The sequence below is a fragment of the Ranitomeya variabilis genome, chromosome 5 (assembly GCF_051348905.1).
Source record: "Ranitomeya variabilis isolate aRanVar5 chromosome 5, aRanVar5.hap1, whole genome shotgun sequence".
NCBI lineage: Eukaryota > Metazoa > Chordata > Amphibia > Anura > Dendrobatidae > Ranitomeya > Ranitomeya variabilis.
This window is the reverse complement of record NC_135236.1, coordinates 560192271-560220260: the sequence shown is the minus strand read 5'-3', so window position 1 is coordinate 560220260 and position 27990 is coordinate 560192271. Positions and strand designations below refer to the sequence as shown.

Below are 27990 nucleotides of genomic sequence, written 5' to 3'. Positions count from 1 at the left end.
TACTCCGTTCCATCAGTGTCATAAATACCAATACGGGGGGGGGGGAAGGAAAAGGGCATGGAAAGAACATTTGCAAAGAGGAGAAAATGCATCCAATTGTGCACAGACATCAAAGAATAGACATAGGCAGGGTACACACTCTACTGGTGGAGGGGGAAGACGCACACTCTTCAGGATCAGTGGCAGGCCAAGCGAGAGAAGATCCATCATGGGTTGTAGAAATATAAAGCAGTACATGGATGAAGTGGTGCTGACAGATGAGAGCTAATGAAGACAAGATCATCATGGACACATGCGTAACATCCAGCATGTTCCCCTGGTAAGGACATAACCACGTGAAAAAATCTGTAACTAAACTGTAACTAGGAGGTTACAGAATGAATATCAAATGAATAATGGAAAGGGTATGCAGGGCGAAACATGCACCTTTTAAAATTAAAGGGGTTTTCCCATCTCCAAGATCCTATCCCAGTATGTAGTAGGTAGGTACTGCTGTGTGAGTGACAGGGCCTCTCTCCATAGACTGCTGTGTATGTGACAGGCCATTCTCCATAGACTGCTGTGTGTGTGACAGGGCCACTCGCCATAGACTGCTGTGTGTGTGACAGGGCCACTATCCGTAGACTGCTGTGTGTGTGACAGGGCCACTCTCCATAGACTGCTGTGTATGTGACAGGGCCACTCTCCATAGACTGCTGTGTGTGTGACAGGGCCTCTCTCCATAGACTGGTGTGTGTGTGACAGGGCCATTCTCCATAGACTGCTGTGTGTGTGACAGGGCCACTCTCCATAGACTGCTGTGTGTGTGACAGACCATTCTCCATAGACTGCTGTGAGTGTGACAGGGCCACTCTCCATAGACTGCTGTGTGTGTGACAGGGCCACTCTCCATAGACCGCTGTGTATGTGACAGGGCCATTCTCCATAGACTGCAGTGTGTGTGACAGGCCATTCTCCATAGACTGCTGTGTGTGTGACAGGGCCACTCTCCATAGACTGCTGTGTATGTGACAGGGCCTCTCTCCATAGACTGCTGTGTGTGACAGGGTCACACACCATAGACTGCTGTGTGTGTGACAGGGCCACTCTCCATAGACTGCTGTGTGTGTGACAGGGCCACTCTCCATAGACTGCTGTGTGTGTGACAGGGCCACTCTCCATAGACTGCTGTGCGTGTGACAGGGCCACTCTCCATAGACTGCTGTGTGTGTGACAGGGTCACACACCATAGACTGCTGTGTATGTGAAAGGGCCATTCTCCATAGACTGCTGTGTGTGTGACAGGGCCTCTCTCCATAGACTGCTGTGTGTGTGACAGGGCCTCTCTCCATAGACTGCTGTGTGTGTGACAGGGCCACTCTCCATAGACTGCTGTGTGTGTGACAGGGCCTCTCTCCATAGACTGCTGTGTGTGTGACAGGGCCACTCTCCATAGACTGCTGTGTATGTGACAGGGCCTCTCTCCATAGACTGCTGTGTATGTGACAGGGCCTCTCTCCATAGACTGCTGTGTGTGTGACAGGACCACTCTCCATAGACTGCTGTGTGTGTGACAGGGCCACTCTCCGTAGACTGCTGTGTGTGTGACAGGGCCACTCTCCATAGACTGCTGTGTATGTGACAGGGCCACTCTCCGTAGACTGCTGTGTGTGTGACAGGGCCACTCTCCATAGACTGCTGTGTGTGTGACAGGGCCACTCTCCGTAGACTGCTGTGTGTGTGACAGGGCCACTCTCCATAGACTGCTGTGTGTGTGACAGGGCCACTCTCCATAGACTGCTGTGTGTGTGACAGGGCCTCTCTCCATAGACTGCTGTGTGACAGGGTCACACACCATAGACTGCTGTGTGTGTGACAGGGCCACTCTCCATAGACTGCTGTGTGTGTGAATAATGCTACCTTACTTGTCAATAAGAAAAAATATGAATGGCACTGAGAAAACCCACTCTTAGTACTCACTGTTAGGCTATGTGCACACGTAGGAAATGTGGTGCAGAATTTTCTGCACTAAATCTGCATCTGCAGATTTGATGCAGTTTCTGTGCAGTTTCTGTGCAGTTTCTGTGCAGTTTCTGTGCAGTTTCTGCGCAGATTCTATGCAGATTCTATGCAGTTTCTATGCAGATTCTATGCAGTTTCTATGCAGTTTCTGTGCAGTTTCTGTGCAGTTTCTGTGCAGTACAATGTAAATCAATGGGAAAAAAAAAAAGCTGTGCACATGGTGCAGAAAAATCTGCAGCAGAAACGCTGCAGAACTGCACAAAAGAAGCGACGTGCACTTCTTTGAAATCTGCAGCGTTTCTGCGCAGATTTTTCTGCACCATGTGCACAGCTTTTTTTTTTCCCATTGATTTACATTGTACTGTAAATCACAGTGCAGTTCTGCAGCGTTTCTGCAGCAGAAAAATCTGCTGCAGTTCTGCACCAATTCTGCACTAAATCTGCATCGTGTGCACATACCCTTAAAGGATGAATAAACTCTGAATCACAGACACCTTCCAGAAACCTTCACCTTGCTGGAGGTGCTTGCTGTGAAAAAATTAAATGCATTTAATGTTTGAATGATTTGTCATTCTGTATCATGCCGTTGTGAGGAACGTTTTTTTAAACGCACATTGTTGTTGTATGTTATGCTGATATCGCCGCATGTGTTTTCTATGATTTTTAATTGTATGCAAATGTGATCACATGTGTGTGTTTACAAGAACTGACTTACCATTCTCTGTATCTGGACCCGTGGAAGCGCTTATTGCGCGAAATGGCCGTCGTCCTGTTTCATTTGCCTGCATAATCTGCACTTGTTTACCCGCAATACCTTGTCCATGATTTTTATTATGCAATAAAGGACTAAGGTTGTTTTTTCACCAATATTTGGAGTGCTGCTGCTGTTTTTCTTGCTTCTTTGCTACCTTACTTGTCCTTATTACACCTGGTTATGTGGCCTCATCTCTTTTCCATGAGTTAGCGGTCACTTTTCTGCTGGATTTTCCTAAAGGAACAGGCTGTGTCATGCTCCATATGTCACTTGATTCAGGATACAGATGTTGACAAATGACACGTACATTATATGTTACAAAATGAAAAGGAACAGGATCTGATGCCCAGAGAATTCCCCATGTTCCCTTGGGCCTAGTTCAGACTAAACAGAGGTTGGGCAGCATGAAAACACAGGTTGTCTATCCAAAGCTATTGAAGCAATCTTTCCATTCACTCCCCAGCAAAAATTCCTTATTTTACAGACTGAATAATATTTTCCAGCAGCTGAGTTTTTCCCGCCTTGTTTTTTTTTAATGTCTTTCTTTTTTCCCCCAATTTCTTTTCATACTGCTCCTGGGCTGTGCAGCAAAATTTTGTTTTATTTTAGCATGTGATGGTTTTACAATTATGAAAGTTATAAGCAGCTTATCTCCTTTACCCCCAACCTGTAAGGGTATGGGTATGTTTCCACGCTGCAGTGTCAAACAAGCAGCGTCCAGATGTTCCTGCATAGTGGAGGGGATTTGATGAAATCATGTCTCCACTATGCGTGGAAACCCGCACGCGGCGGCCCTGCGACTACGGACATGCTGCGCGTCTTTTCAGATCGCAGCATGTCCGTACACCTTGCGGGGACGCAGCGTCCCCGCAAGGCATATCACAGGGCGCTATGGGAGAGAGCGATCATCCTGGATGTGAAGAGTTAACACATCCGGCATGATCGCGTCCCATTAAGGGGGCGGGGCTTAGCGCCGAGCGGCGATACCGCCGCCCATCCGTACCGTGGAGACGTACCCTAAGGCCTCATTCAGATGTCTATTTTTCATATACACATACATACCCATTACAATATATAACCAAAATAAACTACATGGAGTATGTAAAAGTAAAAACATAATCTAATAGTAATCAGTTCATAATTTATTAAGGACACTGACATGACAGACCGAATGTTTTTTAATTGGTTTGCCATGTTGGTTTCCTTATTAAATTATGAATTGATTACTATTAGATTATGTTTTTTACTTTTTCATACCCCAAGTAGTGTATTTTGGTTATACCATGTTTTGTCTGCTTGAGTAGTGCCTTGGAATGCACTTATCTACATGGTTATATATTGGGATATATTATTTCTATTCTAGATTAAAAATACCCATTGCGATGTACAAGCTGTTCTCATGCCCGTGGGTTTTTTTTTATGCAGAATGCGAGCTCAGGAAAAAATCTCTGAGACACATCCATTTTTGATCCAAGTCACAATTTAAAATTACAGGTTTATGGATTTTACAAGAGTCACTCACAACACACATTGTCATCTGTGCGAAATCTGTCTGCTGTCTGTTTCTAATATTGTAATGGGCAGGAAAACCTTTTCAGTTTTGTTTTTCATCGAAGAAAATCCCTGAAAAAAAAATTAACTGTAAAAACTGACATACTGACCAAACACTGCTGAAAATCTGATCAATACACTGATGAAAATCAGTCCATGTTTTGAAGTAGAAGAAAAAATCACTGATGTCTGAATGAGACCTAAGACTGGATCCAACTGAATGAGAGAAGATTTACCAATTAGTAGAATCCTCTAGTTACTTATTTGATGTTAGAAATATTTTGGTTTATTATTTTTCTGGCTTAAGTTATCTATTCTCAAACTATCTAAATGTAGAAAAAGCAGTCCGCATGCAAATCCCATGTTTTAACTGCTCAGTGCAAGTGTTTGACAGAGCTCAGTCCAATCAGCCCAAATTAAATTCTAAAAAAACAAAGCTACTAAATTGTAATTTTATGGGAAATTAAATATTAAAGAGGACATTTCAACATTTTAGCATGTCAATCTGGTTATCTCACGATATCATGGTTGAAGAGATGAATAAAACATAGTTTTCCTTTTATTTCTCCTCTCCATTCCAGAGATATTGGCTTCTAAAGTTTATGGTGCCTAATATACGGTACTAATTTGCCTTTCAACCAAGGAGGCAATAAGACAGAATCTTCTCTGTGGGTATGTACTTTTCCTCTGTATGAAACTGATCAATCATAAGAAGGAAGTGTAATACAGGGAAAAAATAGTAAACTCCGCAAGAGAAGGCCAAAACCGGCTTTTCAGTTTCATTTGAGGAGACTTCATGTGTCTAAACTTTATCACGCAGAGATCTCCTCACACCCAACATTTACTGACCTTACATCTTTGGGAGAGGAGAAGAGCTGCACTGTAATGTCATTACATACAATGCTCTGGGTCTATCCCAGGATTAGGGAATTATGCCCCAATAATTTTAAAAAAATTCATAGCATTGTATGTAGCAAAAGCAACTTCTACAATCATCTTCATCACTGCTCCCAGATCCAGCTCTCCTCTCCCAATGCTGACATTCATAATGTAATGACATGACAGCGATGGGAGAGGAAAGCTACAGACGATTGTGTGATCAGCACTTGTCACATATAACGCTCTGAATGTGTCCCAAGTATTAAGGACCAGAAGAAATTTGACCTCTGTTGCTGTATCTTAGGCACTTTTCTCCATTTCTGTTTCTACATATTTCAAAGCAATCCATATCTGTTGAACGTCCATATTCTGGGATTGAAATGTTATATTATTTCATCTTTCCATATTGCCTACAATAAAAAACCTGAATGATTTTTTCAACTTTTAGTTTCTTTTTTTTGAGTGCCAAGTACTTTAGTATTTGTTAATTGGCTGTAACAGTTACATACCAGCCTTTTGCCAATAAAGACTGGGAGGGCAACTGAAGAACCAGCACTAGATCTGCAGCAGAAAGAGGCAAGGATACCTTTTTGTATAACACATAGAGCTGTTTCTATTTTTCTTTCTAAAATTTGGATATCCGATTAAAAGGGTCATCTATGGTGGTATTGCGACACATGCAGGAATCAACCCAGAACTACATAGGAGGACCTGGTCAGTGATCTAAAGACAGCTCGGACCACAGTCCCAAACATTACTGTTTGTAATACATGCAAATTGACTCTTCAGAGAAAAAGAGGACTTAAACTCTATAGCGCCATCTGTTGGAAGTAGCGATCCTACAAGTCACAATAAACCCTTTAACGAGTCGTGCAATATGACTTAGGATAAAAGCCAAATCAGTATCTCAATTCGCAGACACGGTGTTTCGGGCTGTTGGCCCTCGTCAGTGCGAAGCATGAGAACTGATTTGGCTAGATGAGAGGCTCTGGACTGGGGTCTAAGGGGTAGCGTTTCTCCTTATGGCGAGTGACATACCAGCTGGCTTGTCAAGATAAGGAGGCTTATTCGCCATGCAATGTGTTATGACCTGGTGGTTAGGAGCACCTGAAGTGACCTGATGGTTAAAACAGAAAACCTGGGACAAGCTCTGAGGAAGTGGTAACTCTACTGACCGCAATCCCTAATCCTATCACACACACTAGAAATAGCCGTGGAGCGTACCTAACTCTCCCTAGACGCGTCTTCACAGCCTAAGAGCTAACTACCCCTAAAGATAGAAATAGCAGCCTACCTTGCCTCAGAGAAATTCCCCAAAGTAAAGGAAGCCCCCACAAATATTAACTGTGAGTTAAGAGGGAAGTGACAAACACAGGAATGAAACAGATTTTAGCAAAGGAGGCCGAATCTTCTCTAGAAAGACAGAGGATAGGAAAGGGAACTATGCGGTCAGTATAAAAAAACTACAAAAACCACGCAGAGTGTGCAAAAAGACCTCCACACTGACTCACGGTGTGGAGGTGCAGCTCTGTACCCCCAGAGCTTCCAGCTAGCAAGGAAATATCATAATAGCAGGCTGGACTGAAACATAGCATGTACTGAAAAATATATTCAAAAACCAATGAACAGCAAATGACTAGCAAGGACTTAGCTTCTGCTGGAGTAGTCAGGTCATCTGAGAATTCCAAGAGAGATCTCAACCAGTACTGAGACATTGACAGCTGGCATGGACTAACGACCTGGGCAGAGTTAAATAGGGAAGTCAGCAGCAGCAATAAACGAGGGCAGCTGAGAAAGCCAACCTCAAAGATCAGCAGTTCCACTCAAAGCCACCAGAGGGTGTCCAAGAACAGAACTCACCAAAGTACCATTCACGACCACAGGAGGGAGCCCGAGAACGGAATTCACAACAGTACCCCCCCCCCTTGAGGAGGGGTCACCGAACCCTCACCAGAGCCCCCAGGCCGATCAGGACGAGCCAAATGAAAGGCATGAACCAAATCGGCAGCATGGACATCGGAGGCAACAACCCAGGAATTATCCTCCTGACCATAGCCCTTCCATTTAACCAGGTACTGAAGCTTCCGTCTCGAAATACGAGAATCTAAAATCTTCTCCATCACATACTCCAACTCCCCCTCAACCTACACCGGAGCAGGAGGATCAACGGAAGGAACCATAGGCGCCACATATCTCCGCAACAACGACCTATGGAACACATTATGGATGGCAAAAGAAGCTGGAAGAGCCAAACGAAACAACACAGGATTGATAATTTCAGAAATCTTATAAGGACCAATGAAACGAGGCTTGAACTTAGGAGAAGAAACCTTCATAGGAACATAACGAGAAGACAACCAAACCAAATCCCCAACATGAAGTCGGGGACCAACACAGCGACGGCGGTTAGAAAACGTTGCGCCTTCTCCTGAGACGTCAAATTGTCCACCACGTGAGTCCAAATTTGTTGCAACCTGTCCACCACAGAATCCACACCAGGACAGTCAGAAGGCTCAACCTGCCCTGAAGAAAATCGAGGATGAAAACCAGAATTACAAAAAAAAGGCGAAACCAAAGTTGCAGAACTAGCCCGATTATTAAGGGCGAACTCGGCCAATGGCAAGAAGGTCACCCAATCATACTGATCAGCAGAAACAAAGCATCTCAGATAGGTTTCCAAGGTCTGATTTGTTCGTTCGGTTTGGCCATTTGTCTGAGGATGGAACGCTGAAGAAAAAGACAAATCAATGCCCATCTTAGCACAAAAGGACCGCCAAAACCTAGAAACAAATTGGGAACCTCTGTCCGACACAATGTTCTCCGGAATGCCATGCAAACGAACCACATGCTGAAAAAATAATGGAACCAAATCAGAGGAGGAAGGCAATTTAGGCAAGGGTACCAAATGGACCATCTTAGAAAACCGATCACAAACCACCCAGATGACAGACATCCTTTGAGAGACAGGAAGATCAGAAATAAAATCCATGGAAATATGTGTCCAGGGCCTCTTCGGGACAGGCAAAGGCAAAAGCAACTGTTATGGTTCTCAATGGCAAGAGAACATAGCCAGCAAACATAAGTACTAGCTCTTGGAAGGATGGAAACTAAACTGACCATGAACTAAACCTGCCGCACAACTAACAGTAGCCGGGTAGCGTTGCCTACGTTTTTATCCCTAGACGCCCAGCGCCAGCCGGAGGACTAACTAATCCTGGCAGAGGAAAATATAGTCCTGGCTCACCTCTAGAGAAATTTCCCCGATAGGCAGACAGAGGCCCCCACATATATTGGCGGTGATTTTAGATGAAATGACAAACGTAGTAAGAAAATAGGTTTAGCAAAATTGAGGTCCGCTTACTAGATAGCAGGAAGACAGAAAGGGCACTTTCATGGTCAGCTGAAAACCCTATCAAAATACCATCCTGAAATTACTTTAAGACTCTAGTATTAACTCATAACATCAGAGTGGCAATTTCAGATCACAAGAGCTTTCCAGACACAGAAACGAAACTACAGCTGTGAACTGGAACAAAATGCAAAAACAAACGAGGACTAAAGTCCAACTTAGCTGGGAGTTGTCTAGCAGCAGGAACATGCACAGAAAGGCTTCTGATTACAATGTTGACCGGCATGGAAGTGACAGAGGAGCAAGGTTAAATAGCGACTCCCACATCCTGATGGAAGCAGGTGAACAGAGGGGATGATGCACACCAGTTCAATTCCACCAGTGGCCACCGGGGGAGCCCAAAATCCAATTTCACAACAGTACCCCCCCCTCAAGGAGGGGGCACCGAACCCTCACCAGAACCACCAGGGCGATTAGGATGAGCCCTATGAAAGGCACGGACTAGATCGGAGGCATGAACATCAGAGGCAGTCACCCAAGAATTATCCTCCTGACCGTATCCCTTCCATTTGACCAGATACTGGAGTTTCCGTCTGGAAACACGGGAGTCCAAGATTTTTTCCACAACGTACTCCAACTCGCCCTCAACCAACACCGGAGCAGGAGGCTCAACGGAAGGCACAACCGGTACCTCATACCTGCGCAACAATGACCGATGAAAAACATTATGAATAGAAAAAGATGCAGGGAGGTCCAAACGGAAGGACACAGGGTTAAGAATCTCCAATATCTTGTACGGGCCGATGAACCGAGGCTTAAACTTAGGAGAAGAAACCCTCATAGGGACAAAACGAGAAGACAACCACACCAAGTCCCCAACACAAAGCCGAGGACCAACCCGACGCCGGCGGTTGGCAAAAAGCTGAGTCTTCTCCTGGGACAACTTCAAATTGTCCACTACCTGCCCCCAAATCTGATGCAACCTCTCCACCACAGCATCCACTCCAGGACAATCCGAAGATTCCACCTGACCAGAAGAAAATCGAGGATGAAACCCCGAATTACAGAAAAAAGGAGACACCAAGGTGGCAGAGCTGGCCCGATTATTGAGGGCAAACTCCGCTAAAGGCAAAAAAGCAACCCAATCATCCTGATCTGCAGACACAAAACACCTCAAATATGTCTCCAAGGTCTGATTCGTCCGCTCGGTCTGGCCATTTGTCTGAGGATGGAAAGCAGACGAGAAAGACAAATCTATGCCCATCCTAGCACAGAATGCTCGCCAAAATCTAGACACAAATTGGGTTCCTCTGTCAGAAACGATATTCTCCGGAATACCATGCAAACAGACCACATTTTGAAAAAACAGAGGAACCAACTCGGAAGAAGAAGGCAACTTAGGCAGGGGAACCAAATGGACCATCTTAGAGAAACGGTCACACACCACCCAGATGACAGACATCTTCTGAGAAACAGGAAGATCCGAAACAAAATCCATCGAGATGTGCGTCCAGGGCCTCTTCGGGATAGGCAAGGGCAACAACAATCCACTAGCCCGAGAACAACAAGGCTTGGCCCGAGCACAAACGTCACAAGACTGCACAAAGCCTCGCACATCTCGAGACAGGGAAGGCCACCAGAAGGACCTTGTCACCAAATCCCTGGTACCAAAGATTCCAGGATGACCTGTCAACGCAGAAGAATGAACCTCAGAAATGACTTTACTGGTCCAATCATCAGGAACAAACAGTCTACCAGGTGGGCAACGATCAGGTCTATCCGCCTGAAACTCCTGCAAGGCCCGCCGCAGGTCTGGAGAAACGGCAGACAATATCACTCCATCCTTAAGGATACCTGTAGGTTCAGAGTTACCAGGGGAGTCAGGCTCAAAACTCCTAGAAAGGGCATCCGCTTTAACATTCTTAGAACCCGGCAGGTAAGACACCACAAAATTAAACCGAGAGAAAAACAACGACCAGCGCGCCTGTCTAGGATTCAGGCGTCTGGCGGACTCAAGATAAATTAGATTTTTGTGGTCAGTCAATACCACCACCTGATGTCTAGCCCCCTCAAGCCAATGACGCCACTCCTCAAAAGCCCACTTCATGGCCAAAAGCTCCCGATTCCCAACATCATAATTCCGTTCGGCGGGCGAAAATTTACGCGAGAAAAAGGCACAAGGTCTCATCACGGAACAATCGGAACTTCGCTGCGACAAAACTGCCCCAGCTCCGATTTCAGAAGCATCGACCTCAACCTGAAAAGGAAGAGCAACATCAGGCTGACGCAACACAGGGGCGGAAGAAAAGCGGCGCTTAAGCTCCCGAAAGGCCTCCACAGCAGCAGGGGACCAATCAGCAACATCAGCACCCTTCTTAGTCAAATCAGTCAATGGTTTAACAACATCAGAAAAACCAGCAATAAATCGACGATAAAAGTTAGCAAAGCCCAAAAATTTCTGAAGACTCTTAAGAGAAGAGGGTTGCGTCCAATCACAAATAGCCTGAACCTTGACAGGATCCATCTCGATGGAAGAGGGGGAAAAAATATATCCCAAAAAGGAAATCTTTTGAACCCCAAAAGCGCACTTAGAACCCTTCACACACAAGGAATTAGACCGCAAAACCTGAAAAACCCTCCTGACCTGCTGGACATGAGAGTCCCAGTCATCCGAAAAAATCAAAATATCATCCAGATACACAATCATAAATTTATCCAAATAATCACGGAAAATGTCATGCATAAAGGACTGAAAGACTGAAGGGGCATTTGAAAGACCAAAAGGCATCACCAAATACTCAAAGTGGCCCTCGGGCGTATTAAATGCGGTCTTCCACTCATCCCCCTGCTTAATTCGCACCAAATTATACGCCCCACGGAGATCTATCTTAGAGAACCACTTGGCCCCCTTTATGCGAGCAAACAAATCAGTCAGCAGTGGCAACGGATATTGATATTTAACCGTGATTTTATTCAAAAGCCGATAATCAATACACGGTCTCAAAGAGCCATCTTTCTTAGCCACAAAGAAAAAACCGGCTCCTAAGGGAGATGACGAAGGACGAATATGTCCCTTTTCCAAGGACTCCTTTATATATTCTCGCATAGCAGCATGTTCAGGCACAGACAGATTAAATAAACGACCCTTAGGGTATTTACTACCCGGAATCAAATCTATGGCACAATCGCACTCCCGGTGCGGAGGTAATGAACCAAGCTTAGGTTCTTCAAAAACGTCACGATATTCAGTCAAGAATTCAGGAATCTCAGAGGGAATAGATGATGAAATGGAAACCACAGGTACGTCCCCATGCGTCCCCTTACATCCCCAGCTTAACACAGACATAGCTTTCCAGTCAAGGACTGGGTTATGAGATTGCAGCCATGGCAATCCAAGCACCAACACATCATGTAGGTTATACAGCACAAGAAAGCGAATAATCTCCTGATGATCCGGATTAATCCGCATAGTTACTTGTGTCCAGTATTGTGGTTTATTACTAGCCAATGGGGTGGAGTCAATCCCCTTCAGGGGTATAGGAGTTTCAAGAGGCTCCAAATCATACCCACAGCGTTTGGCAAAGGACCAATCCATAAGACTCAAAGCGGCGCCAGAGTCGACATAGGCATCCGCGGTAATAGATGATAAAGAACAAATCAGGGTCACAGATAGAATAAACTTAGACTGTAAAGTGCCAATTGAAACAGACTTATCAAGCTTCTTAGTACGCTTAGAGCATGCTGATATAACATGAGTTGAATCACCGCAATAGAAGCACAACCCATTTTTTCGTCTTAAATTCTGCCGTTCACTTCTGGACAGAATTCTATCACATTGCATATTCTCTGGCGTCTTCTCAGTAGACACCGCCAAATGGTGCACAGGTTTGCGCTCCCGCAGACGCCTATCGATCTGGATAGCCATTGTCATGGACTCATTCAGACCCGCAGGCACAGGGAACCCCACCATAACATCCTTAATGGCATCAGAGAGACCCTCTCTGAAATTCGCCGCCAGGGCGCACTCATTCCACTGAGTAAGCACAGCCCATTTACGGAATTTCTGGCAGTATATTTCAGCTTCGTCTTGCCCCTGAGATAAGGACATCAAGGCCTTTTCCGCCTGAAGCTCTAACTGAGGTTCCTCATAAAGCAACCCCAAGGCCAGAAAAAACGCATCCACATTGAGCAACGCAGGATCCCCTGGAGCCAATGCAAAAGCCCAATCCTGAGGGTCGCCCCGGAGCAAGGAAATCACAATCCTGACCTGCTGAGCAGGATCTCCAGCAGAGCGAGATTTCAGGGACAAAAACAACTTGCAATTATTTTTGAAATTTTGAAAGCAAGATCTATTCCCCGAGAAAAATTCAGGCAAAGGAATTCTAGGTTCAGATATAGGAACATGCACAACAAAATCTTGTAAATTTTGAACTTTCGTGGTGAGATTATTCAAACCTGCAGCTAAACTCTGAATATCCATTTTAAACAGGTGAACACAGAGCCATTCCAGGATTAGAAGGAGAGAGAGAGAGAGAAAGGCTGCAATATAGGCAGACTTGCAAGAGATTCAATTACAAGCACACTCAGAACTGAAGGGAAGGGAAAAAAAAAAAAATCTTCAGCAGACTTCTCTTTTCTCTCCTTTCTCTGTCAAGTAATTTAACCCTTTTTGGCCGGTCAAACTGTTATGGTTCTCAATGGCAAGAGAACATAGCCAGCAAACATAAGTACTAGCTCTTGGAAGGATGGAAACTAAACTGACCATGAACTAAACCTGCCGCACAACTAACAGTAGCCGGGTAGCGTTGCCTACGTTTTTATCCCTAGACGCCCAGCGCCGGCCGGAGGACTAACTAATCCTGGCAGAGGAAAATATAGTCCTGGCTCACCTCTAGAGAAATTTCCCCGATAGGCAGACAGAGGCCCCCACATATATTGGCGGTGATTTTAGATGAAATGACAAACGTAGTAAGAAAATAGGTTTAGCAAAATTGAGGTCCGCTTACTAGATAGCAGGAAGACAGAAAGGGCACTTTCATGGTCAGCTGAAAACCCTATCAAAATACCATCCTGAAATTACTTTAAGACTCTAGTATTAACTCATAACATCAGAGTGGCAATTTCAGATCACAAGAGCTTTCCAGACACAGAAACGAAACTACAGCTGTGAACTGGAACAAAATGCAAAAACAAACGAGGACTAAAGTCCAACTTAGCTGGGAGTTGTCTAGCAGCAGGAACATGCACAGAAAGGCTTCTGATTACAATGTTGACCGGCATGGAAGTGACAGAGGAGCAAGGTTAAATAGCGACTCCCACATCCTGATGGAAACAGGTGAACAGAGGGGATGATGCACACCAGTTCAATTCCACCAGTGGCCACCGGGGGAGCCCAAAATCCAATTTCACAACAAGCAACCCACTGGCACGAGAACAGCAAGGTTTGGCCCGAGCACAAGTCCCACAGGACTGCACAAAAGAACGCACATCCCGTGACAAGGAAGGTGTTGTGAATTTGGTTTTTGGGCTCCCCCGGTGGTCACTGGTGGTACTGGACTTGTGTGCTTCACTTTCTCTGTTCACCTGTTTCCATCAGGATATGGGAGTATCCTATTTAGCCTTGCTGCTCAGTTATTCTAGTGCCGGCCATCAATGTAACCAGAGCCTTTCTGTTGCATGTTCCTGCTTCTAGACTACTATCAGCTAAGTTGGACTCTTAGTCCTAAGTTTGTTTGCATTTTTGTTCCAGTTCACAGTTATGTTATGTTTCTGTAGCTGGAAGCTCTTGTGGGCCGAAATTACCACTCCGGTGTCATGAGTTGACACATGAGTCTTAAAGTAATTTCTGGATGGTATTTTAATAGGGTTTTCAGCTGACCGTGAAGTTCCCTATTGTATCTTCTTACTATCTAGTAAGCGGACCTCGCTTTGCTGAACCTACCTTCATACTGCGTATGTCTTTTCCTCTGAACTCACCGTCAATATATGTGGGGGGCTTCTGTCTCCTTTTTGGGGGAATTTCCCTAGAGGTAAGCCAGGTCTGTTTTTTCCTCTATTAGGGTTAGTTAGTTCTCCGGCTGGGGCTGGGCGTCTAGGGATAAAACGTAGGTACGTCACCCGGCCACTGTTAGTTGTGTGGTAGGTTTAGCTCACGGTCAGCTCGAGATTCCATCACCCAAGAGCTAGTCTGTTATTTTAGTTCTCTGACGTTCCCTTGCCATTGGGAACCATGACAGTATGGCCGGCCAAGGGTTAAAACCGTTGGCAGAAGAAAGGAGAGAAAAAGAAGTCTGCAGATTTTTTTTTTTTTTCTTCTGAGCTTGCTCTATAGTTGACTCAGTTGCATTTCTGCTCTAATTGCAGCCTTTGCCTCTCTCTCTCCTTCTAATCCTTGAATGGCTCTGATCTCACCTGATTAAAATGGATCCTCAGAGTTTGGCTACAGGTTTGAATAATCTTGCTACGAAGGTTCAAAATTTACAGGATTTTGTTATTCATGCTCCTATATCTGAACCTAGAATTCCTATACCAGAATTTTTCTCCGGGGATAGATCTCGTTTCCTGAATTTCAAATATAATTGTAAATTATTTCTTTCCCTGAGATCTCGCTCCGCTGGAGATCCCGCACAGCAGGTTAGGATAGTAATTTCCTTGCTGCGGGGTGACCCTCAGGATTGGGCATTTGCGTTGGTACCCGGGGATCCTGCGTTGCTCAATGTGGATGCGTTTTTTCTGGCTTTGGGGTTGCTTTATGAGGAACCTAATTTAGAGATTCAGGCTGAAAAAACCTTGATGGCCCTATCTCAAGGGCAAGATGAAGCTGAAATATACTGCCAAAAATTTCGTAAATGGTCTGTGCTTACTCAGTGGAATGAGTGCGCCCTGGCGGCGAATTTCAGAGAGGGTCTCTCTGATGCCATTAAAGATGTTATGGTGGGGTTCCCTGCACCTACAGGTCTGAATGAGTCCATGACAATGGCTATTCAGATTGATCGGCGTTTGCGGGAGCGCAAACCTGTGCACCATTTGGCGGTGTCTTCTGAGAAGGCTCCAGAAAATATGCAATGTGATAGAATTCTGTCCAGAAGCGAACGGCAGAATTTTAGGCGAAAAAATGGGTTGTGCTTCTATTGTGGTGATTCAACTCATGTTATATCAGCATGCTCTAAACGTACAAAAAAGGTTGATAAGTCTATTTCAATTGGCACTTTACAGTCTAAGTTTATTCTGTCTGTGACCTTGATTTGTTCATTATCGTCAATTACCGCGGATGCCTATGTCGACTCTGGCGCCGCTTTGAGTCTTATGGATTGGTCCTTTGCCAGGCGCTGTGGGTTTGATCTAGAGCCTCTGGAAGTTCCTATACCTCTGAAGGGTATTGACTCTACACCATTGGCTAGTAATAAACCACAATACTGGACACAAGTGACTATGCGTATGAATCCAGACCATCAGGAGACGATTCGCTTCCTTGTGTTGTACAATCTACATGATGTTTTGGTGCTCGGATTGCCATGGTTACAATCTCATAACCCAGTTCTTGACTGGAAAGCAATGTCTGTGTTAAGCTGGGGATGTCAGGGGGCTCATGGGGACGTACCTTTGGTTTCCATTTCGTCATCTATTCCCTCTGAGATTCCGGAATTTTTATCTGATTATCGTGATGTTTTTGAGGAGCCTAAGCTTGGTTCACTACCTCCTCACAGAGATTGCGATTGTACCATAGATCTGATTCCGGGCAGTAAATTTCCAAAGGGTCGTTTATTTAATCTATCTGTACCTGAACATGCTGCTATGCGAGAATATATTAAGGAGTCCCTGGAAAAGGGACACATTCGTCCTTCTTCATCTCCCTTAGGAGCCGGTTTTTTCTTTGTATCTAAAAAAGATGGCTCTTTGAGGCCGTGTATTGATTATTGACTCTTGAATAAAATTACAGTCAGATATCAGTATCCTCTGCCACTGCTGACTGATTTGTTTGCTCGAATAAAAGGGGCTAAGTGGTTCTCTAAGATTGATCTCCGTGGGGCGTATAATTTGGTGCGAATTAAGCAGGGGGATGAGTGGAAAACCGCATTTAATACGCCCGAGGGCCATTTTGAGTATTTAGTAATGCCTTTTGGTCTTTCAAATGCCCCTTCAGTCTTTCAGTCCTTTATGCATGACATTTTCCGGGAATATTTGGATAAATTCATGATCGTGTATCTGGATGATGTTTTGATTTTTTCGGATGACTGGGATTCTCATGTCCAACAGGTCAGGAGGGTTTTTCAGGTTTTGCGGGCTAATTCCTTGTGTGTGAAGGGTTCTAAGTGTATTTTTGGGGTTCAAAAGATTTCTTTTTTGGGGTACATTTTTTCCCCCTCTTCCATTGAGATGGATCCTGTCAAGGTTCGGGCTATTTGTGATTGGACGCAACCTTCTTCGCTTAAGAGCCTTCAGAAATTTTTGGGCTTTGCTAATTTTTATCGTCGATTTATAACTGGTTTTTCTGATGTTGCTAAACCTTTGACTGATTTGACCAAAAAGGGTGCTGATGTTGCTGATTGGTCCCCTGCTGCTGTGGAGGCCTTTCGGGAGCTTAAGCGCCGCTTTTCTTCCGCCCCTGTGTTGCGTCAGCCTGATGTTACTCTTCCTTTTCAGGTTGAGGTCGATGCTTCCGAGATCGGAGCTGGGGCGGTCTTGTCGCAGAAAAGTTCCGATTGCTCCGTGATGAGACCTTGTGCGTTCTTTTCTCGAAAATTTTCGCCCACCGAGCGAAATTATGATATTGGTAATCGGGAGCTTTTGGCTATGAAGTGGGCTTTTGAGGAGTGGCGTCATTGGCTTGAGGGGGCTAGACATCAGGTGGTGGTATTGACCGATCACAAGAATTTGATTTATCTTGAGTCTGCCAGGCGCCTGAATCCTAGACAGGCGCGCTGGTCGTTGTTTTTCTCTCGGTTTAATTTTGTGGTCTCATACTTACCAGGTTCTAAAAATGTGAAGGCGGATGCCCTTTCTAGGAGTTTTGAGCCTGATTTCCCTGGTGATTCTGAACCTACAGGTATCCTTAAGGATGGGGTGATATTATCTACTGTTTCCCCAGACCTGCGACGGGCTTTGCAGGAGTTTCAGGCGGATAGACCTGATCGTTGCCCGCCTGGTAGACTGTTTGTTCCTGATGACTGGACCAGTAGAGTCATCTCGGAGGTTCATTCTTCTGCATTGGCAGGTCATCCCGGGATCTTTGGTACCAGGGATTTGGTGGCTAGGTCCTTCTGGTGGCCTTCTCTGTCTCGAGATGTACGAGTTTTTGTGCAGTCTTGTGATGTTTGTGCTCGGGCCAAACCTTGTTGTTCTCGGGCTAGCGGATTGTTGTTATCTTTGCCTATTTCAAAGAGGCCTTGGACTCACATCTCTATGGATTTTATTTCTGATCTCCCTGTTTCTCAGAAAATGTCTGTCATCTGGGTGGTGTGTGACCGTTTTTCAAAGATGGTTCATTTGGTGCCCTTGCCTAAGTTGCCGTCCTCTTCCGAGTTGGTTCCTCTGTTTTTTCAAAATGTGGTTCGCTTGCATGGTATTCCGGAGAATATCGTTTCTGACAGGGGGACCCAGTTCGTGTCTAGATTTTGGCGGGCGTTCTGTGCTAGGATGGGCATTGATTTGTCTTTTTCGTCTGCGTTCCATCCTCAGACTAATGGCCAGACTGAGCGAACTAATCAGACCTTGGAGACTTATTTGAGGTGTTTTGTGTCTGCGGATCAGGATGACTGGGTTGCCTTTTTGCCGTTGGCGGAGTTTGCCCTCAATAATCGGGCTAGTTCTGCCACTTTGGTTTCTCCTTTCTTTTGCAATTCGGGGTTTCATCCTCGCTTTTCTTCTGGTCAGGTGGAGTCTTCGGATTGTCCTGGAGTGGATACTGTGGTGGATAGGTTGCATCGGATTTGGGGACAGGTGGTGGACAATTTGGAGTTGTCCCAGGAGAAGACTCGGCATTTTGCTAACCGCCGTCGTCGTGTTGGTCCTCGTCTTCGTGTTGGGGACTTGGTGTGGTTGTCTTCTCGTTTTGTCCCTATGAGGGTTTCTTCTCCTAAGTTTAAGCCTCGGTTCATCGGCCCGTATAAGATTTTGGAGATTCTTAACCCTGTGTCCTTTCGATTGGACCTCCCGGCATCTTTTTCTATCCATAATGTCTTCCATCGGTCATTGTTGCGCAGGTATGAGGTACCGGTTGTGCCTTCCGTTGAGCCTCCCGCTCCGGTGTTGGTTGAGGGTGAATTGGAGTACGTTGTGGAGAAGATCTTGGACTCCCGTGTTTCCAGACGGAAACTTCAGTATCTGGTCAAGTGGAAGGGCTACGGTCAGGAGGATAATTCTTGGGTGACAGCCTCTGATGTTCATGCCTCTGATTTGGTCCGTGCCTTTCATAGGGCTCATCCTGATCGCCCTGGTGGTTCTTGTGAGGGTTCGGTGCCCCCTCCTTGAGGGGGGGGGGTACTGTTGTGAATTTGGTTTTTGGGCTCCCCCGGTGGTCACTGGTGGTACTGGACTTGTGTGCTTCACTTTCTCTGTTCACCTGTTTCCATCAGGATATGGGAGTATCCTATTTAGCCTTGCTGCTCAGTTATTCTAGTGCCGGCCATCAATGTAACCAGAGCCTTTCTGTTGCATGTTCCTGCTTCTAGACTACTATCAGCTAAGTTGGACTCTTAGTCCTAAGTTTGTTTGCATTTTTGTTCCAGTTCACAGTTATGTTATGTTTCTGTAGCTGGAAGCTCTTGTGGGCCGAAATTACCACTCCGGTGTCATGAGTTGACACATGAGTCTTAAAGTAATTTCTGGATGGTATTTTAATAGGGTTTTCAGCTGACCGTGAAGTTCCCTATTGTATCTTCTTACTATCTAGTAAGCGGACCTCGCTTTGCTGAACCTACCTTCATACTGCGTATGTCTTTTCCTCTGAACTCACCGTCAATATATGTGGGGGGCTTCTGTCTCCTTTTTGGGGGAATTTCCCTAGAGGTAAGCCAGGTCTGTTTTTTCCTCTATTAGGGTTAGTTAGTTCTCCGGCTGGCGCTGGGCGTCTAGGGATAAAACGTAGGTACGTCACCCGGCCACTGTTAGTTGTGTGGTAGGTTTAGCTCACGGTCAGCTCGAGATTCCATCACCCAAGAGCTAGTCTGTTATTTAAGTTCTCTGACGTTCCCTTGCCATTGGGAACCATGACAGGAAGGCCACCAAAAGGACCTGGCAACCAAATCTCTGGTACCAAAAATCCCAGGATGACCAGCCAACACTGAACAATGAACCTCAGAAATAACCCTACTCGTCCATCTATCAGGGACAAACAGTTTCTCCACTGGGCAGCGGTCAGGTCTATCAGCCTGAAACTCCTGCAGCACCCGCCGCAAATCAGGGGAGATGGCAGACAGAATCACCCCCTCTTTAAGAATACCAGCTGGCTCAGGGACTCCTGGAGAATCAGGCAAAAAACTCCTAGAAAGGGCATCAGCCTTCACATTCTTAGATCCCGGAAGGTATGAGACCACAAAATCGAAACGGGAGAAAAACAGTGACCATCGAGCCTGTCTAGGGTTCAACCGCTTGGCGGACTCGAGGTAAGTCAGATTCTTGTGATCAGTCAGGACCACCACGCGATGTTTGGCTCCCTCAAGCCAATGTCGCCACTCCTCAAATGCCCACTTCATAGCCAACAACTACCGATTGCCGACATCATAATTACGCTCGGCAGGCGAAAACTTTCTAGAAAAGAAAGCACACGGCTTCATCAAGGAGCCATCAGAACTTCTCTGAGACAAAACAGCCCCTGCCCCAATCTCAGAAGCATCAACCTCGACCTGAAAAGGAAGCAAAACATCTGGCTGACGCAACACAGGGGCCGAAGTAAAACGACGTTTAAGCTCCTGAAAGGCCTCAACGGCCGCAGGGGACCAATTCACCACATCAGCGCCTTTCTTCGTTAAATCAGTCAAAGGCTTAACCACACTAGAAAAATTAGCGATGAAGCGACGGTAAAAATTAGCAAAGCCCAGGAACTTCTGAAGACTCTTCACAGATGTAGGTTGAGTCCAATCATAAATGGCTTGAACTTTAACAGGATCCATCTCGATAGTAGAAGGGGGAAAAATGAAGCCCAAAAAGGAAACCTTCTGAACTCCAAAGAGGCATTTAGAGCCCTTCACAAACAACGCATTACCACGAAGGACCTGGAACACCATCCTGACCTGCCTTACATGAGAATCCCAATCATCTGAAAAGACCAAAATATCATCCAAATATACGATCATGAACCTATCCAGATACTTCCGGAAGATGTCGTGCATAAAGGACTGAAACACAGATGGAGCATTAGAAAGCCCGAAAGGCATCACCAGGTACTCAAAATGGCCCTCGGGCGTATTAAATGCTGTTTTCCATTCATCGCCCTGTTTAATACGCACAAGATTATACGCCCCTCGAAGGTCAATCTTGGTAAACCAACTAGCCCCCTTAATCCGAGCAAACAAATCAGACAACAGAGGCAAAGGGTACTGAAATTTGACCGTGATTTTATTGAGAAGGCAGTAATCTATACATGGTCTCAGAGAGCCATCCTTCTTGGCAACAAAAAAGAACCCTGCTCCCAACGGCGACGAAGACGGGCGAATATGCCCTTTCTCCAAGGACTCCTTTACATAACTCCGCATAGCGGCATGTTCTGGCACAGATAAATTGAACAGTCGGCCCTTAGGGAACTTACTACCAGGAATCAAATTAATAGCGCAATCACAGTCCCTATGAGGAGGTAGGGCACTGGACTTGGGCTCATCAAATACATCCTGGTAATCCGACAAAAACTCAGGGACTTCAGAAGAAGTGGAAGAAGAAATTGACATCAAAGGAACATCACCATGTATCCCCTGACAACCCCAACTAGACACAGACATTGATTTCCAATCCAGTACTGGATTATGAACCTGTAACCATGGCAAACCCAACACAACAACATCATGCAAATTATGCAACACCAAAAAGCGAATATTTTCCTGATGTGCGGGAGCCAAGTACATGGTCAGCTGAGTCCAGTACTGAGGTTTATTCTTGGCCAATGGCGTAGTATCAACCCCCCTTAAGGGAATAGGACTCTGCAAAGGCTCCAAGAAAAAACCACAGCGCCTGGCAAACTCCAAGTTCATCAAGTTCAGGGCAGCGCCCAAATCCACAAATGCCATAACAGAGTAGGACGACAGTGAGCAAATCAGAGTAACAGATAAGAGAAATTTAGGCTGCAAAGTACTAATGGTGACAGACCTAGCGAACATCTTAGTGCGCTTAGGACAATCAGAGATAGCATGAGAGGAGTCACCACAGTAAAAACACAGCCCATTCTGACGTCTGTGTTCTTGCCGTTCAGTTCTGGTCAAAGTCCTATCACATTGCATAGGCTCAGGCCTCCGCTCAGAGGACACCGCCAAATGGTGCACAACTTTGCGCTCGCGCAAACGCCGATCAATCTGAATGGCCAAAGACATTGACTCATTCAGACCAGCAGGCGTGGGGAACCCCACCATAACATCCTTAAGGGCTTCAGAAAGACCCTTTCTGAAAATTGCTGCCAGGGCACACTCATTCCATTGAGTAAGCACAGACCACTTTCTAAACTTCTGGCAATATACTTCTGCCTCATCCTGACCCTGACATAGAGTCAGCAAGATCTTTTCTGCCTGATCCACAGAATTAGGTTCGTCATAAAGCAATCCAAGCGCTAGAAAAAATGCATCCACATTAAGCAATGAAGGATTTCCTGGCTCAAGGGAGAATGCCCAGTCTTGCGGGTCACCACGCAACAAAGAAATAACAATCTTTACTTGCTGAATGGGATTACCAGAGGAGCGGGGTTTCAGAGCAAGAAACAGTCTGCAATTATTTTTGAATTTCAAAAATTTAGATCTATCCCCAGAAAACAAATCAGGAATTGGAATTCTAGGCTCTAACATCGGATTCTGAACTACATAATCTTGAATACTCTGTACCCTAGCAGTGAGTTGATCCACACAAGAGAACAAACCTTGAATATCCATATCTACACCTGAGTCCTGAACCACCCAGAGGTTAAGGGGAAAAGAAAGACAAAACAAGCTGCAAAGAAAAAAAAATTGACTCAGAACTTCTCTTATCCCTCTTTTGAGATGCATTAACACTTTGCTGGCCAGCTGTACTGTTATGACCTGGTGGTTAGGAGCACCCGAAGTGACCTGATGGTTAAAACAGAAAACCTGGGACAAGCTCTGAGGAAGTGGTAACTCTACTGACCGAAATCCCTAATCCTATCACACACTAGAAATAGCCGTGGAGCGTACCTAACTCTCCCTAGATGCCTCTTCACAGCCTAAGAGCTAACTACCCCTAAAGATAGAAATAGCAGCCTACCTTGCCTCAGAGAAATTCCCCAAAGTAAAGGAAGCCCCCCACAAATATTAACTGTGAGTTAAGAGGGAAGTGACAAACACAGGAATGAAACAGATTTTAGCAAAGGAGGCCGAATCTTCTCTAGAAAGACAGAGGATAGGAAAGGGAACTATGCAGTCAGTATAAAAAACTACAAAAATCACGCAGAGTGTGCAAAAAGACCTCCACACCGACTCACGGTGTGGAGGTGCAGCTCTGCACCCCCAGAGCTTCCAGCTAGCAAGGAAATATCATAATTACAGGCTGGACTGAAACATAGCATGTACTGAAAAATATATTCAAAAACCAATGAACAGCAAATGACTAGCAAGGACTTAGCTTCTGCTGGAGTAGTCAGGTCATCTGAGAATTCCAAGAGAGATCTGAACCAGTACTGAGACATTGACAGCTGGCATGGACTAACGAACTGGGCAGAGTAAAATAGGGAAGTCAGCAGCAGCAATAAACGAGGGCAGCTGAGAAAGCCAACCTCAAAGATCAGCAGTTCCACTCAAAGCCACCAGAGGGTGTCCAAGAACAGAACTCACCAAAGTACCATTCACGACCACAGGAGGGAGCCCGAGAACGGAATTCACAACAGCAATGCTCCTCTGGGAAATATAATATGCAAATTGCCTCTTCAGAGAAAAAGAGGACTTAAACTCTATAGCGCCACCTGTTGGAAGTAGCGATCCTACAAGTCACAATCAACCCACGACTCGTTAACGGGTTGATTAAAAACTTCAAATGCTGAATAAACAACAAATCAGATTTTATCACCAGTATCAACCGCCAATTTAATCAGTGATAAAGTGTCATTGCAGCCACTGCTTTACCTTACATTACAAAGTCATGACAACAGGTTTACTTTAAGCCTAATCACACATAACAAATTTGATCAGTATTTAAGTCATGAGTACAAATAAAAAATGAAGAAAAGTATGCATTTTTCCATTAAATTGCCCCTGTGTTAAGGATGCAGTCATGGACATACCCAAACATGCAATATGAAAAAAGTTTCATATCAATGCATATCAAAATAGTTTTCTTAGATTAACCATTGGCTCCTTAAAGTGAATAGAGATATAATCATATATGAGCATATCACTCAATTTACACAAGAAACTAGGGGTTCTACGTTATTTCTCCCGGTGGAAGTTCCTGGGGTCAGTTCCACAATGATCATCCATTTATCACCTGTCCTGTAGATAGGTGTTAAATGTATTCAGTGAATGAACCTATTTCATGTCATCAATACCAATGAAAAAATTAATGGGAAGGCAAGCGTTTAAATTGTGCAGCTTCAGTATATAGAAGCTGATTTCTGGGCTACCAGATTCCAATACATAGCCCTATGATGGCATGAAAAGTAGAGCTAGTATTACAAAACAGTGTATCATAGTTATCTACTGTAATAAGTGGCTACAATTGACCACACTCACTACAATGCTAATTCCCAACGTTGCAAACCTCCCTCTCCTTTATCATTTAATGTCTAAACATTTGCTGGAGTCATAAAAACGCTGCAGGGAAGAAATCATGGCATCTCCTTCTGATTATCTTTGAAACATTTGTCTTAGCGGTTGCGTGAACGTTCACCAAGAAGAATGAGTAAAACTGTACTCTTATGATCACGCTATGGGATCACGGCCATGCTTAATATATTTTCTGGCTTCAATCACGACTCATATTTTCATGCTTAACAAATTACATGTGAAAGCGCACACGCACTTAAGATAGCTCAACACAAAACAGATTCCGATAGATACAGCCTGAGATTACAAGTAAAGCAATGTTAGTTAAAAAGGGATCAGTAGCTCCAGTTTTATGACATGTCATAGAGATCCTCCCGCCACTACTGAGATGACAAAGCTCAGACATGGTTACATTTCAGGGGTTGTACAGGGTAAGAAAAACAGCTTTCTTCCGAAAAACAGTACCATGCCTGTCGATGTTTCTGGAATAAACCTATCTTGTTCAACAACCCCTTCAATGCGGGCATTTCTGCCATAGGAAGCAATGGGACTGCATTGTGCATTACAGTCTTAGGAAAGTCTAAAGCTGCATTTACACTGAATGATTATCGTGCACGAGCGTCTTTGGGAATGCTTGTTTCACGATAGTCTTTCAGTGTTAACATTCTGTAGACCAAACCGCACAAAAGATCATTGTTCTTCTGTGTAAACAGGACTTGTGCTGCTGAGAACTATGGCAGCCTATGTTCAAAGTCGTCTATTACAGATCGCTCAAAGCGCAGCGTTTACTTAGATCTAGATAACCAAAATAAATTGGACACCCAGGCATTAGCTAAAATCATATGAGTAAACACAGTTCAATACACACGATAATAATAAAATGCAATACAGAAAGGGTGGCCACACCTAGGTCCCAAATAAAAACAGGTTGGTAGAGTAAAAAGTCAATATATGCACCTCAACCATGTCCAAAGGAATACGAGGGTATTGGCTCTATAGTACACAGTCCTATGGTAGAACAGCTGAGGAAGTGCTGCAGGAGGGGGTAGATTATAACTAGTGTTATATAGTGCCTAGTGCCATTGCGAGGGTAAACAACCCTATAATGTATTAGTCAGGAGTGACATTAATCAGGAATACAATCTCATGATACAAAGTCATAGCATTGTATACATACTGAAATAGAGTCGTTCATAGTACAACCAAATGTCACATCAACACTGGTATAGCAACCAGACCTATAATGTAGTGGCATAAAATGACAGAGAAAAACAACCTACAATAAGCGTGGGAAAGGAGCCCCAACGCACGTTTCGCAATATGCTTCTTCACGGGGTTTTACTTAGATCTGCCTGTGTAACCAGGTTATTAAACAACCGCTGATAGCTAAAAGTTTACTGATCAGCGGTTGCTTAGTGCTACCAGACAGTTCATATAAATGGAGTGTGAAACAATATTAGCTTATCTCTATAAACTTAAAGAGGCATTATACAGCCATTCTGACATGGACTATAAACAGAAGTATACCAGCCTCATTAGGTCTATCACATCTATTAAATAATGCATGCAGTTTATATTGTGGTGGTCCGCTTTAAATAGTACCGCATATTATGGTAACATGTCCGCGAACCAGCAGTCCTAGTCAATGCAATTTTATTACTACAATGAAATCCATCCTCAATGTGACCAAGGCCTAGGAGAATGCTACACTGTCGTCTTGCTCATTTTGATGGCCTGCCCTTAACCCTTTTCATAGCTATTTCAATGGATATTATGCTGTCAGTAAACACTTTCTGAAGTGTCTGTTTTTAACTTGTTGAAATTCATGAATTCCTTTGTAGATTTATGTGTAGAAGACAAATGAATAATAAAAATGCAGACATCTCGGTGAGCTGGCTCCAAGCGCCTATAGCAAATCACACATGTCAGCATAGTCTCGTCTTTAAATCACCGTGAGCCCATCTTGAACTATGCAGTAGATTGTAGAAGACAGCATAGCTGGGCTCCATGCAACATATAATTAAGATCATGCACTCGGTTCTTAACATGCCATGAATGCTGTACAGGTTGCATATTCTATCCTATAACTGAAAGATGAATACTATTATTATTTATTATTATTATTTATTTATATAGTAAACCAGGGGAATACTGACACGCTGATGTGTACCTCCAGTTTTATTACATTCTGACAGATGTCAATAGTTGGTAATAGAGGGGGTCTTTGAGCTGAGACCCACAGATAATGATAATGGCTCAGTCATCACCTTGAATGGGATAGCATAGAAGTGTGATGCTGGCTTAATCTCTAATTACTCCAACTGAATGCAGATTGCCAATATTCACAGGGCATGGAAACTGTGGCAATTAGCATTTTCTTTATTTATCCATACATGAAAATCACTGAAGAAACAGTACTGGAAAAAACTGACACACTGTGCAAACACATATGAAACTTGGATCCAAAACACCAAAGACACTTAGACCATTTTTAAAGGGACACTGTCACCTGAATTTGGAGGGAACAATCTTTAGATATAGGGGCGGGGTTTTCAGGTGTTTGATTCACCCTTTCCTTACCCGCTGGCTGCAATATGGGATTGAAGTTCATTCTCTGTCCTCCATAGTACATGCCTGCACAAGGCAATCTTGCCTTGCGCAGGCGTGTACTATAGAGGACAGAGAATGAACTTCAATCCCATATTGCAGCCAGCATGCAGCCAGCGGGTAAGGAAAGGGTGAATCAAACACCCGAAAACCCCGCTCCTATGGCTAAAGATTGTTCCCTCCAAATTCAGGTGACAGTGTCCCTTTAAGTGTATGTGAAAAATTAGGGACAGCTGAAAAAGCAAGGAACAAAATTAAAAATTACAATGCAATGAAATGTGACTATATCAGTAAAACAACCCCCAAACTATAGGGCAGTTTCTGTTCCTCTACTAGCAAAGGGTTAATGAGTGAGTAGTACTTGCACAACGCTTAGATGGAAAAGTTTGGTCTCTGGGCCTTTCATACATAATAGGTTTACCTTAGCAAGCAAGAACAATTCATATTTCATCGCTTGTACATTACAACTGGTTCCCAATTAATTTATTAAACTGCTTCTTTGTTCCAGGCAGATGACTTACCCAGAAGCATGCCTTTCTTTGTTCTATTGAAACAACGTTGTACCTCAGCATGCGGATCAACAAGACAGACATGTCCGCCTGTACAAAGGGACATAGGAGTCCAGGAAAGTAATCATAAAGCATGAACTATACGGAATATAGCAGTCTGTGCAGCAGTAGGAACACATATACACCTGTGAACACCGGACATGTCTTATCTAGGGGTGACCTTGTTGAAAGTATATCGCATATTTCTGACGTAAGATAAAATATTTTCTTTGGCAGCCCGGATGATTAGTCGGTGCCAATGTTTCTCTTTCTATGCACTTTGAACTTGCTATGTAAAACAGGGCATTACATTATATATTAGGCCATGATGGAGGACGTGCCTGACCTGTCACACATTGCTCTATAATTCGTGTATCACGTAAGCCAGTGGTA

At 44.5% G+C, this 27990-nt stretch overlaps 1 protein-coding gene and 1 long non-coding RNA gene across 2 annotated transcripts in view; one reads left to right on the top strand and one right to left on the bottom strand.

The window, feature by feature from the left end:
* Positions 1 to 27840, top strand: LOC143776508 (uncharacterized). Its single transcript, XR_013215850.1, has 2 exons — positions 1 to 319; positions 27558 to 27840. It is a non-coding gene; the product is annotated as an uncharacterized LOC143776508 (long non-coding RNA).
* The window catches only part of PDLIM4 (PDZ and LIM domain 4), a 349721-nt gene that overhangs the window by 149301 nt on the left and 172430 nt on the right, over positions 1 to 27990 (bottom strand). The gene's annotated exons all lie outside the window — the stretch shown is intronic.